Source organism: Pleurodeles waltl, chromosome 10, assembly GCF_031143425.1.
Source record: "Pleurodeles waltl isolate 20211129_DDA chromosome 10, aPleWal1.hap1.20221129, whole genome shotgun sequence".
In the NCBI taxonomy this organism is placed as follows: Eukaryota; Metazoa; Chordata; class Amphibia; order Caudata; family Salamandridae; genus Pleurodeles; species Pleurodeles waltl.
The window spans coordinates 292,228,378-292,242,254 of NC_090449.1; the positions used below are offsets into that span (position 1 = coordinate 292,228,378).

At 45.0% G+C, this 13,877-nt stretch overlaps 1 protein-coding gene across 4 annotated transcripts in view; it reads right to left on the minus strand.

The window, feature by feature from the left end:
* PARN (poly(A)-specific ribonuclease) overlaps window positions 1–13,877 on the minus strand; it is a 690,538-nt gene that overhangs the window by 144,506 nt on the left and 532,155 nt on the right. The window lies entirely within an intron of this gene.

A 13,877-nucleotide genomic window follows, 5' to 3' on the forward strand; every position in this document is an offset into this window, starting at 1 on the left:
TCCGATATAGTGGGCACAGAGTCCAGCGGGGTTCCCCAGAGACTTGGTCGACCAGTTAGGCTTATCACAGGGTAGTGCAAAGCATTTGTTGTACACAGTCAATAAATGAGGCACACACTCAATGACTAACTACCGGCCAATGTATTTGTATTGGAAATATATATTTTGTTGCTTTATTTCTAGAACCAAAAGGATCTTGTTGCAGGTAAGTATAATTGCCAGTAAGTATCAGGCATAGGTATCAAAGACACTTTGTTTCGTAAATAAAATGGTTTACAGGCAAGTAACACTTTTCAATGTTAAGAGTTGACAGTGCAATTTTCAGAACAATTCTGGGGTGGCGGGTGGGTTGGCGCGTGATGGCTGTATTAGTGCAGTTTTGAGCTAAGTACTCAATGTACAGTTCCAGTCTCCGGGGGTTAGGATGTCCACAGGTCGGGGTTCAGGATGACCCCAAAATTGCACCACCAGCAACACAGGGCTTGCCAGGTGCAGAAGTCAAAGTTGCAGTTAGATTTAAAATGGGGTCCTATGGAGACTGGGGGCACTCGGAAACAGATCTACTAGCTGGTAAGTACCTGTGACTTCGGAGGGCAGACCTGGGGGATTTAGGTGAGCACCAAGGAGGGCAACGGGTCAGCACCAAACACACCCTCAGCGGCACAGAGGCGGCCTGGTGCACTGTGCAAACACAGCATCAGGCTCCCAATGCTTCTCAATAGGAGACCCCAGGGGTCACAAATATGCTGCAGGCCGGGTCCAGGGGATTGGTTCTGGGAAACCACAGGCTGGGCAAGGAGGGCCGCCTGCTGAACATTGCTGGACTGGTCGTAGGATTCCCCAAGGACAGGGGGCTGTGGGTGCTTGGGTACCTTAGGCGTCTGGAATCTTTGTCCGGTTCTCTCATGGTCAGGAGGGTCCTACGGATTTAGGCTGCAGGAGTCGTCGAGTTAGCCAGGAGGGGTCAACCGAGGGTGGGCACAAGGTCGGAATCGCCTGGGGACCCGATCCGGACCGGTGGGTCACCTGGATATAGGTTGTGGGTGTCAGGTGCAGAGTGGGCAGAACTCGTGGATCTAGGGCAGTTCTGGATGGTTTCTTCTGGGCAGGGCCGCTGTCCTCAGGAGTTCTTGGTCCTCTGGTCCTTGAAGCTGCAGACAGGCAGTTAGGGCTGGGGCCAAGTCTGCTGTCGCCTGGAGTCTTCACTGCTGGGGCTTCCGCTTAGCAGTCCTTCTTTCTTCTTGTTGAGGTTGCCAGGAATCTGGTGAGCTAGATTCACGGGTGCCCCTAAATACTAGATTTAGGGGTATAGGGGGGAGGGTCAGAGGGCAGCAACCAATGGCTACTGTCCCTGCGGGTGGCTACACCCTTCCTGTGCTCACTGCCCTGGGGAGGGAGGCACATTCCCAACCCTATTGGTCCTGTCCTCCAAACCAAGATGGAGGATTCTGCATGGAGGGGGTCGCTTCAGCTCTGGACACCTTAGGGGTGGTCCTAGCTGGAGTGGTCACTCCTCCCTGTTTTATCTGATTTTTCTGCTGGACTTATTGCCAGAAGTGGAGCTTTGTCCGGGGGCGGGTATCTCCACTGGCTGGAGTGCCCTAGGACACTAAAAGGAGGCCTGAGCCTTTGAGGCTCACCACCAAGAGTTACAGTTCCTGCAGGGAGGAGGTGTGAAACACCACCACCCAGAGCAGGCTTTGTTTCTGGCCAGAGAGCACAAAGGCCCTCAACACCATGGAATCAAAAAAACGTGTCTGCTAGTGGCAGGCAAGCACAGACCAGTCAGCCCCACACTAGAGGGTTGGGTAAAAGACAGGGGGCATCTCTAAGAAGCCCTCTGTGAGCCTTTTACAATAAATCCAACACTAGTATCAGTGTGGGTTTATTGTGCTGAGAAACTTCACAGCCTTCAGTGAAGCCATCATGGAGCTGTGGAGTTCACTATGACAGACTCCCAGCCCTTGTACTAAATATGGCCACACTGCACTTAAAGTATCTAAGAATGGCCTTAGACACTGTAGGGGCATATTGCCCATGCAGCTATACCCTCCCATGTGGTATGGGTCACCCTGCCTTAGGGCTGCAAGGCCTGCTAGAAGGGTTGTTACCTATGTCAAAGGCAGTGTTTTGAAGGCATGATACCCTGAGATAGATGCCATGTTGACTCAGTCTTTTTCTCTCCCCACACACACAATCTGCACTGGCAGCGTGCATGTGTTTGGTGAGGGGTCCCTTAGAGTGGTACAACATGCTGCAGCCCTTAGGGATCCTTCCTGGTCACAGGGCCCTTGCTACTACTGGCATCTTTTTACAAGGGACTCATCTGTGTGCCAGAGGTGTGCCAATTGTGGAAACAATGGTACAGTTTTAGGGAAAGAACACTGGTGCGGAGGCAGAGTTAGCAGGATCCCGGAGCATCAATATCAGGCAAAAAAAAGCAGGGGGGTGGTTCGGGGTAGTAACTGCAACTAGGCCCAGTTTCCTAAACAAACCCCCCTCTCAGCCAACACACCAGGATACTCAGCTAAACCTGGGAGAGTCTTCCTAGTCTGCCAGGAGAGGAAGAGTGGGGACACAGGTTGGTTTGTTGCAGGGCCTACTCTGCCTTACATCCTCCTGTCCAGGCCATTCCCTCTAGGAAACCGACTTACCTCAACAGTGATAGAACCCAACCTGAATTGCCTTGTCTGTTTTTATTAATGTCTTCACCCATCCTTTTTATCTTGGGGCTAGAGGCATCCACCTCCGCTAATCCTATCTTGGCTAGGTCCAGCCCCAGATTACCCAAAGAAGTTACCCACAGTTTAAAAGCCCCACCATGACCAACAGGGTCAGGGGTCCTATCTTTCCGTTTGGCATGGGGCAGACCACCATTCCAAGGTCAGCGCAGCCATAAAGGCTAAAACCCAGCAGAGGCTACTGACAGCTGTTAGTGCCCAGTACCATACCTTTAGCTACCCACCAAGGAAAAGGGCTACGTTATAGGCTTTTTTAGGTTCAGGGGGCACATTCCTAACCCTATTGGTCCCTGTCCTCCAAACCAAAATGGAGAATTCTGCAGGAAGGGGTTCACTCCAGCTCTGGACACCTTAGGAGTGGTCCTAGCTGGAGTGGTTACTCCTCCCTGTTTTACCAAATGTTTCCGCCGGGCTTGTCACCAAAAGTGGGCTTTGTCCGGGAAGGCGTGCATCTCCACTAGCTGGGGTGCCCTGAGGCACTGTAACAGGAGGCCTGAGCCATTGAGGCTCACTACCAAGTGTTACAGTTCCTAAAGGGGGAGGTGTGAAGCACCTCCACCCAGAGCAGGCTTTGCTTCTGGCCACAGAGAGCACAAAGGCCCTCACCCCATGGTGGTCAGAAACTTGTCTTCTAGTGGCAGGCTGGCACAGACCAGTCAGCCCTACACTACAGGGTTGGGTAAAATTACAGGGGGTATCTCTAAGATGCCTTCTGTGTGCTTTTTACAATAAATCCAACACAAGCATCAGTGTTGGTGTATTGTGCTGAGAAGTTTGATATTAAACTTCCCAGCCTTCAGTGAAGCCATCATGGAGCTGTGGAGTTCGTAATGACAATCTCCCAGCCCAGGTACTTAAGATGGCCACACTGCACTTATGTCTAAGAATGGACAGGCACTGTAGGGGCATATTGCTCATGCAGATATTCCCTCACCTGTTTTCTGTAGTTGCCACATAGTTAGAAACCAGTAGTCATAGGACAGGACACTGTTCCCTACCAAACTAGATTTTCCTGTTTTAAGAGTCGTCCAAAGGCTGATGAAAGTAGGAAATAAGCACTGGATGCATGCTGGAAGACACAGAAACACAGGAACTGTCAGAGTGCCGGGGTGGCTCAGTGCAAAGCTCTGAACCATCACTTCCAGAACAGTATGGAGAAAATATGGAGCTGCACAGCACCATCCAGAGGCGCACAGGAGCATTGCTGGTGACAGCTTTCCGGATCCAGCCTAGTACCTAGGAAGAATTCTAAGGATAGGATTGAATAAATGTGTTTTGTTGCTTAACCTGAATTTAGAAACCTCTGTCTTTAAAGTAGGCTCTTTTTCCAACAATGGGAAATGCTTAACCATGACTGTGTCCTGAATAAGCAATTCATTGTGGATTTGCTGCCTGGCAATTAGTGTATACATTTCCTGGCTGATTGAAGAACTTCTTTTGGCTTGATCTTTCAAAGTCAGTTGCAAGAAACTGACAGTCACCTCAGATGGATAATGAGAAAGAAAGAAAGTAGGTAACAAGATGCACTCAGAAACATGAAAATCAGACACTACTTTGGTCAAAACGGAGCACCAAACCTTAAAACCAAGTCTTACTTATAAAAGGTGATTAAATGGGCTCAAGAATAAAGAGCTGGAATCCCTGGCTGAAGCGAAGGCTAGCAAAGATGCTGACTTTAATTAAAGAAACTTAAGCTGACAGGCATTGTTAGAAATGGGGTTTCTGGTTGGCCAGGGTATGCACCTCAGTCGGGCAGAACCCACCACTCTAGTTAGGGCAAGGTGGTTACACACCAAAGATAACTTGTGCTCAACCTATGGACACTTGGCACAAAGCGGTCAGGCGTATCCCCAGAGATCATGTGTAAAGCGTTTGCGCAATACACATACCAGTGATAGAATAAATACATCAAAGAGACTCCATTCAATAATGTATAAAAATGTATACTATATTGTGTATTGGGCATAAAACAGACTAACACAATATGTACCAATAATTACTCCACCACTAGGCAATGGTTATCCACCACGAGTGGAATAGAACTACGATACACATGTCATAAAAACATCATTGCCACACATGCTATAGTAATCTTATATTGGAAATATATCTAAAAGACCAACTGACAGATCATCTTCCCTGCACACACTATGCAATTCCTGAGATATAACTTCCTGATTATGCAGGACACTAACATATTGGGACATCAGGGCAGGAAGAGTGCGGTATGGAAAATGAAAACACATGAGTCAGCGATACTGCACATCTTACACTATTCCTGAAATGGTACTCGCTATCCTGTCAGTGCAAGGGTAAATGAGACATCACATTAGGGCACCCACCGCGAAACATGTGGAATTACCAAAGCTTTCTCCCCCTATGCACAACAGCACCATACATATCACCAATACGTCATAAGGCACAGTGCGCGCCTGCACTTCTCTTAGGCACTAGACAGTAATGTGACACAAAAAACAAAGGGTAGAGCCAGAAGTATCTGCACTCCTACTACTTGGAATAGGATAAACTGGTGGGTTTCTGGTAGTTTCTCTATAGCTGCAGTTTACTAACTTTGGGGACTCTGTTGAGGCATTACCCGGTCCTGTAATATCCTAGTGAGTACCCCTACAAAGATCCAAAAGGAGTAGGGGGAAGCTATGACATCCACTGCAGAGTTTCACGGAGAGGCCTCACTGTGTTCTCCGTGTGTGCGATAACTAGTTGCAGCTGCACACATACGCGTGGTGCAGCTTGCATAAACACAAGGTAACCTCTTTATCAGGGGCCGGCCTGCCAGTCAAGGAGTGCTGTACAGCATTATTCCCCCTAAGGCTCCACACTACCTTTGGCTCTGGTGCGGCAGTCATGTGGCAAACGCAGCCTTTGCCTGCTATACTGGAGGTGGGGGAAGCAGACACTGGCACCCAGCACCGTGCGTGTCTCCAACTCCTTGGGCTGCCGCTGGCATCGTCCACATAGATCCAGCAGTTGCATTGCTGCCTATGAGGTGGGCTGCTCCAAAGGTGATCCTCGAGGCGCAACTGCACCCATGGCACACTGCACCCTTAGTGTCTCACCCCCCCACCCTACTGTGTGCAACTGTCCATTACACACAGAAGGATGGGTGGCGGGGGGGAGAGAGGGGGCGGGGTACACTTAGAGATATTATGTGGCATGTTCCTCCTATACCTTCCGTCTGTACTTGGCTACCTTCTCCATCTAAGGGTTTCTTTCGTTGTGGTTGCTGCAACACCTGTCTATTTGCCCAGGGCAAAACATTTGGTTTTCAGTATAATACTAACGTGAAATGTAACATCAATAATTTCATCAACTGTAATATTAGATTTACTGTATACATTTGCCACTAACAAGATTTACACTGGGAGTACCATAAGACCACTGAAAGTGCATTCAGGAAGATCTTCGCGTCATAAGAAATAACACTAATCACTTGCTGTACACTATAATACTGTTCACTAACAATGAGAGATTATTAGGATTAGATTCCATTTTATTGATACTGAGGAACCATTACGACATGGGGAAGACAGAACATTGGCTCTTAGACGATTGGAAAGTAAATGGATTATTTGTCTTAGAGCTGTTGAATGTGGTTTAAACATGGACAAGGAGTTACATGTATTCACATTAATATAATACACATTATAGATTAGGTGTGCTACTGATGTATTATCACTTTCTTGGTAATTCCCATGCAAGTTTGAGCTTCACACTAATGTGATTAAATGTAATTGTATCTAAGACTTATAGAACGACCCCCATTATGTTTACTACCAACAGTTTGTGTGGTTTGCTCCTATGTCACTTTTGGGCATAGGAGATCACCATTCGAATCATGCTATTGCATTATTGTACAAGGCTTATGTTTCTATGGCTTTATTGTTACATACTTTGCGCATAGGCATATCCATTGTTGTGAAGAGTATAATTCCCTCTTTACAAGTCAAGTCTATCCACTAACTATAACAGGACAGCATGAGGAGCACACATCACCATAAGTGTCACTTTCTTTTGCCCTTTTTTATTCTTTTCGGGTATGCGACGACTAACATGACTAACTGTAACAAAGCACAATAGGAATATGTTAATTTTCCCTTTATTCATCCTTTGGCACCTTATTTAGTTGTCTACATACTGACTCCACATAGTTTTTAGTCCCCCGTGCATTTTTCCATGTTGCTAATGGCCATGTTTTTTATTTAGTTTTTGTTGACCGCGTACTAACAGTCAAGTCCTCTTAATTTCTAATCCGGCCCCAGTTAACTCCTCGGGTGCTTTGGAAGTAAATGTTACGTCCTGGGCAGCACCGCACAGTCCTACTACCGGAGAAGCACTTGCGCTCCCCAGAGGGCCTGGCACCTCCCTCCCCTGGGCAGGTCTGGAAGGGGAATCGCTTCCCCTTCCACACAAACATTTGCCCCCACCGCCCCCCGCACCGTGGCATCTGATGACATCAGCATGCGATTGCACACTGATCTCAGAGGCTGCGCCCACGATCTGAAGAGAAATGCTTTGCATTTCCCCTCCATTCAGGTGGAGGGGGAGAGAGGCATCAAAGGAAAGGAAAGACCTTTCCTTTCCTTTGATATGTCTCAGCATTTCTGCTGAGGGATTTTTTTTTTTAATGTTCTTGTCACGAGGGTCGCTCCCCAGGAGGGCAAATTAATTGAAGGCCATTTCTGCCCCCCGTGTGGGAAGATCGGCCTATTGTAATTCGGCTGATCTGCCGACCGGGGGGGGGTTCAGAAACCGCTAGATACCAAAGATTGTTGTCTTTTTTGTTGTTTTATGTTTTTTCAATGTGGGGAGCGACCCCTCAGGCAAGGGTCGCTCCCCTGGTGGCAAGATTAATTTAGGGCCATTTCTGCCCAATCAGCCTATTTTTATTAGGCCAATCTGTTCCCAAGGGGGGCAGAAATCACTAGACACCAGGGATTTTTTTTTTTTTTGTCAATTTCACGCAAGGGGTGCAACCCTTTAGGGTCACTCCCCAGGGGGGCAAATTTATTTTAGGCCATTTCAGCCCCCCTTAGGCACCAGGGATTGGTGTGTGTGTGTGTGTATTTTGTTTCAGGGGCAGCCCCTTGGGCAAGGGTCGCTCCCCATGGGGGCACATTACTGTTGGCCCTATCTGCCAGGCAGATCGGCCTAATTTTTAGAAGGTCATCAGAGAAGATTTTTTTTCTCCAAAAAAAAAAAAAAAAAAAAAAAAAAAAGGGTGGGGGTATGGCCATACCACTACCCCAAATAAATGGGGCCAAAATTGTTCTGCCCACCGGTGGGGCAATTACCCCTGATCCACGCCCTGAGGGGGAGGGGCAGAAGGCATACTAGAGAATAAAAAATAAATAAATAAAAAAAAAAAAGTGGGGTAGTGACTCCCAACCAATATGGGCATGGTTATGCCCCCACCCTAACTGAAGGGGGTAACAGTCTTTCAGCTCTCCCCTACACAGTAAAACATCTTAATCCACAGCAAGCAAGAGGGCATTTGATTATTTTAGGTTTTGGTTTTACATTTTGGCCATGAGAGCTTGTCTAACTCTCAAAATCGTCCCACTTGAAATGGTGACGGCTGCACATTTTGGACTTTGGGAAGCTGCCATGTAGAAAAATCCACAAGACCGAGACACATCTGAAAACAAAACATCTGGGTGAGTCCAGGGTGGTGTGCTTCACATGCACGCTGCACCATTTTCTTACCCACAATGCCCTGCAAACCTTCAACTTTGCTGGAAATCACACATTTTCCCCACATTTTTGTGATGGACCTTCCGGAATCTGCAGGAATCCACAAAATTCCTACCACCCAGAATTATCGCATCTATACCGATAAAAATTCCACCCCACTTGTCAGCCTAAATTTGTTTATTTTGTTTTCCAAACTGCCTCTTTGGACCCACTTTGGTTCCCCCTCAATTTCAACATGTTTTTGGCTCTTCCCTGTCACAGGCACTTGGCCCACCCACACAAGTGAGGTATTTTTACCAGGAGACTGAGGGGAACGTTGGGTGGTAGGAAATTTGTCCAGGTGCGGTGATCCCACAACTGTGGGAAAAAAGTTTTTTTTTTTTTTAGCTAAATTTGAGGTTTGCTGAGGATTCTGGGTAAGAAAACACTGGGGGATCCATGCAAGTCACACCTCCCTGGACTCCCTTGGTGCCTAGTTTTCAGAAATGTTTGGGTTAGGTAGGTTTCCCTATATGGTTGCTGAGCACAGGGCCAAACTACCTGTTTTTGCGGGGGGTGCCCCCCACAAAAACAGGTCATTTTTTATTTGATAATTTTGATGTGTCCACATAGTGTTTTGGGGCATTTCCTTTCGCGGGCACTAGGCCTATTCACACAAGTGAGGTACCATTTTTATCGGGAGACTTGGGGGAATGCTGGGTGGAAAGAAATTTGTGGCTCCTCTCAGATTCCAGAACGTTCTGTCACCGAAATGTGGGGAAAGTGTTTTTTGGGCCAAATTTTGAGGTTTGCAAAGGATTCTGGGTTACAGAACCTGGGGAAAGCCCCACAAGACACTATCTTGGATTCCCCAAGGTGTCTAGTATTAAAAAATGCACAGGTTTGGTAGGTTTCCCTACGTGCCGGCTGAGCTAGAGGCCAAAATCCACCGCTAGGCACTTTGCAAAAAACACCTCTGTGTTCTTTCAAAAAATTGGATGTGTCCATGTTGTGTTTTGGGGCATTTCCTGTCACAGGCGCTAGGCCTACCCACACAAGTGAGGTACCATTTTTATCAGGAGACTTGGAGGAACACAGAATAGAAGAATAAGTGTTATTGCCCCTGGTCTTTCTCTACATTTTTTCCTTCCAAATGTAAGACAGTATGTAAAAAAGAAGTCTATTTGAGAAATGCACTGTAATTCACATGCTAATATGGGGACTCCGGAATTCAGATATGTGCAAATAACCACTGCTTCTCAACACCTTATCTTATGCCCAATTCGGAAATATAAAGGTTTCCTTGATACCTATTTTTCACTCTTTATATTTCAGCAAATTAATTGCTGTATACCCGGTATACAATGAAAATCAATTGCAAGGCGCAGCTCATTTATTTGGCTCTGGGTACCTAGGGTTCTTGATGAACCTACAAGCCCTACAAATCCCCGCAACCAGAAGAGTCCAGCAGACGTAACTGTATATTGCTTGCAAAAATCTGACATCGCAGGAAAACGTTACAGAGTAAAACATGGAGAAAAATGGCAGGTTTTTTTTCACCTCAATTTCAATATTTATTTCTGCTGTTATTTTCGGTAGGAAAACTATGTAGGATCTACACAAATGACCCCTTGCTGAATTCAGAATTATGTCTACTTTTCAGAAATGTTTAGTTTTCCGGGATCCAGCATTGGTTTCACACCCATTTCTGTCACTAACTGGAAGGAGGCTAAAAGCACAAAAAATTGGGTATGTCTCAGTAAAATGCCAAAATTGTGTTAAAAAATGTATTTTCTAATTCAAGTCTGCCTGTTCCTGAAAGCTTGGAAGATGGTGATTTTAGCACCGCAAACCCTTGGTTGGTGCCATTTTCAGGGGAAAAAAACACAAGCCTTCTTCTGCAGCCTTTCTCCCCCCACATTTTTCTTTTTTTAAACTAAATTTTCGCTGTATTTTGGCTAATTTCTTTGTCTCCTCCAGGGGACCCCACAAACTCTGGGCACCTCTAGAATCCCTAAGATGTTGGGGAAAAAAGGACGCAAATTTGGCTCGGGTAGCTTATGTGGACAAAAAGTTAAGGGCCTAGGCGCGAACTGCCCCAAATAGCCCAAAAAGGCCTGGCACCTGTGGGGAAAAAGATTGGCAGCGAAGGGGTTAAACTGCAATGCACGTTGTGGTCGGTGTTTCATCATCACGTTTCAAGTTAGCCTCCGAATAAGCGATATGCAGGTATGCAGGCAATTCCCTATAACTACATAGTGTTATCTTCTTATTGGTTGTTCGAGCCACATGTCACAAGGCGTTTTTCTTTTTCTAGGCTTATCATGGCCTCGCCTTCTGGACATCTGAGCGCTATTAACATTAAAAGCCTTACGGTGTGACACAACCGAGACACGGAAAATGTTGTAGAACCCGCACTTGGTTAAATTGGGCGGTTGTGTCACACGGTTAGGCTTTTAGCATTCACCAAATGCTATATTATGCCAACTTAATTTATAAAAGCCGTACACGCAAACTTATTACTTTTTTCCTTTTTTTAGATAATTTAGGTTCCCATTATCTCACACACTTATCATGGCCTTTATGATTATTTAAGATAGGCAACATCATAACCAATACAGGTTGTAGTTTGTTTCTCTTTTCTTATTATCGAGCACTTAGAGTTTAATACATTATTCTACTTTTTACCCTCCGAATGTCTAAATAATTCCTTTTTTGTTCACAGTAGTTTGCATAATCTTGTTTTACTAAAATGTTCCTCAGGATAGTATTTCAACTAGAAATTTCAGGTAACTTTATCTACCTTTTATCTGCATGATGTAAATCTCGCATCAGCTTAATCAGCGTGCACAACCATTTGAGGTAACTGCAGGTTTCTCTTTCGGTCCTTACTGGGTCTCATTTTACACGGGGCTTTGTATTGAGTACACAGACCTTTTTATTTTTAGGATCTCATATTAATTTTTGGCACTGTCTTTGGCTATAAATATGCCTACTTTTTATTTGTGGAGCTACATACTCATCTCTGGGATTTTTAAGAACCTTTTTTTAGGGTGCGTCTTGATTTAAATATAATTAGAATGCTTGTCGGTAAAACTGTGTCTTATTGGGTTTTGTGCTGTATAATTTGAAGTCCTGATAAAGTCCAGGAGGACGAAACATGTGTCGGCTGCCAACTACAATACTATTGGGGATCACATGGTTCTTGGCCTCTTATGAAATAAATTAATCCACATTGGAGACGACATTTACATAGACTAATATTTCTACAGTGTGCAGTGGTGTATTGCTTTCATAGGTGAGGGAGCAATTTGGTGGCAAACAGATACCACATTTCGGCAAAAACAAAGCCATAACTGGGAGAAGATGCCAATCATGATTTGTGAAAGAGTCTGCTCAGAGTGTTTTTTTCCATTCTCCCTTATTGCCAGATGAACTCACTAATAGATCAATTCCTCAGTCTATAGCCCACTACTGGAAGACCTGTGCCTTCATGTACAGGGGATGGAAGTACCCGCCACACACTGTTGAAGTACAATGTAATGGTGTGTCCATTAAAATCTGAACCAGTCTACCCTGTAACTGAGTAATTGTGCAACAATGTTTTCTGGTGAAACCATAAACCAATAATGAGTTAGCAAGTGAGCTCACAAACCCTGAAATGTGTGGTATCTGGGAAAGAGGGTGTCCGTTCTGGCCACTGGGGGTAGTATCACACGCCTTTCGGTAGATACTCTGAGCTCTTCTATTTGTCAGTCGAAAGGCTGCAGAACATTGCAGTCCTTCCAAGTATCCATGAAATAGGTTCCAGTGAAAGCAAAACACTCACTGAAGGCAACAAATGTGCAGGTATGCTTAATACATTTGGAATAACCGAAAGGCCATTAAACCTAGCCGGTAGAAAGCTGCATGAGCCGGATAAAATAGATTGACTCTACTAAGAAAAAAAGTTCTCAGTAGACTAATATTCATAGAAAAGCCCATCTCTAGTGGGCAGCAAAGAAGGCCATCACTTTGGTTAAAAAAAACAAAAAAACTCATGTAATGAAGTGGCAAAAGGAAAAACTTTACACTGAAAATGTTGATTATCCCTCACTGAGAAAGTTTGGAAGAGTGGACAAGTAAAATATGGATATCTTGGAGATGGACTGACAGAATCCAATCCTGCTCCATCAGCGCAAACAGAACTAGACAAAAAGTCAGCATCTTGAATTTCTCTTTCCAAATCATTTTCTTTAGAAACCGGGGATCCAGAATGCAATGAAAACCTACTTTTTGGGGATGAGTAAATATCAAGTGTCAGCCTTTCCGTCCTCTGAGAAGGAAACACCTGATGCATGTTTCCACTACAAATTTGACATCAGTATCAAAATGTTTCGGAGGGAATGGCGTGGAACGGGTTAAAGTATCTTCATAAGAGGCAAGGAGTTCATTTTACCACTGGCCCAAAGTGCTTTTCTGTCACTCCTGACTAAGTCTGCAACTTGATGAGTAACATGCATTGAATGATTATTTTTGTCTGAGAACGCAAAGGTTTTTTGTTCGCAGACTGATGAAACTGCTGGAGCAAACATGACCTTACCTATCCTTTCCTGACTCTTGACCTTTGCAGGGTGGAAAAAAAAACAGTTGTGATGTTGGGATAAGGTAGACCAAAATCCCTAGCCACCACCGTTTGAACCTTCCAGGGCATGTTTCTACAATCTTTCCAAATTGATGCTGGCCTTCAAACTGGTTATCAACCCTGCCTGAACATCAGATGAAAAGTATGTAGTTCTCATTGAAGCATGTCAGGTGATCATGGCAGACCCCATTGCGTGGGGCACTACATAAACCATAAATACAATACATGTAAAACGAATTCTCTGCTTTTTGGACTGTAGTATTTGTGCAGTTCTCAAAGTACTGACGTACTCTACCCATGGATATACCTACTTCAGCTTCGATTTAGATGCAAGAACAGGCGCAGGCCTCCTGAATGATTATTGTGCAATGTGGTGAATAGAACCCTTTCTTATCATTATGACTTGAGTCAAAAAAGTAACGATCTCAAATGAGAAAGAATCTGTTTTTTTCAATGAAGCAAAGAGCTTCTCTAACCCTCAATGCATTTGGGTGAGCTTTTATGATAGAGTTCACATGACCCTGAATAGCGATTCTTCTTCAGTAACCAAAATGCAAAAGGGGTTGATGTCAACATGTGACCTAGTCACAATTTACAAGGTATGCAGCCTTAAGATTCTGGAGGTGACATACCAAAATCATCAAGTAAAAGCAATTAAATTGTTGAAAAATGTTTGAAAACTAAACATCTCTAAATTTTGCATCCGTGGAGATTCAGAAAAATGGAACAGATGTCACAGACATGTGATAACAGTTGATGGTGAATCATTTCTAGTGGAGCTTGGAGAAGCTGCTGCTGACTGTTCAGGTCCACCTGGTGCA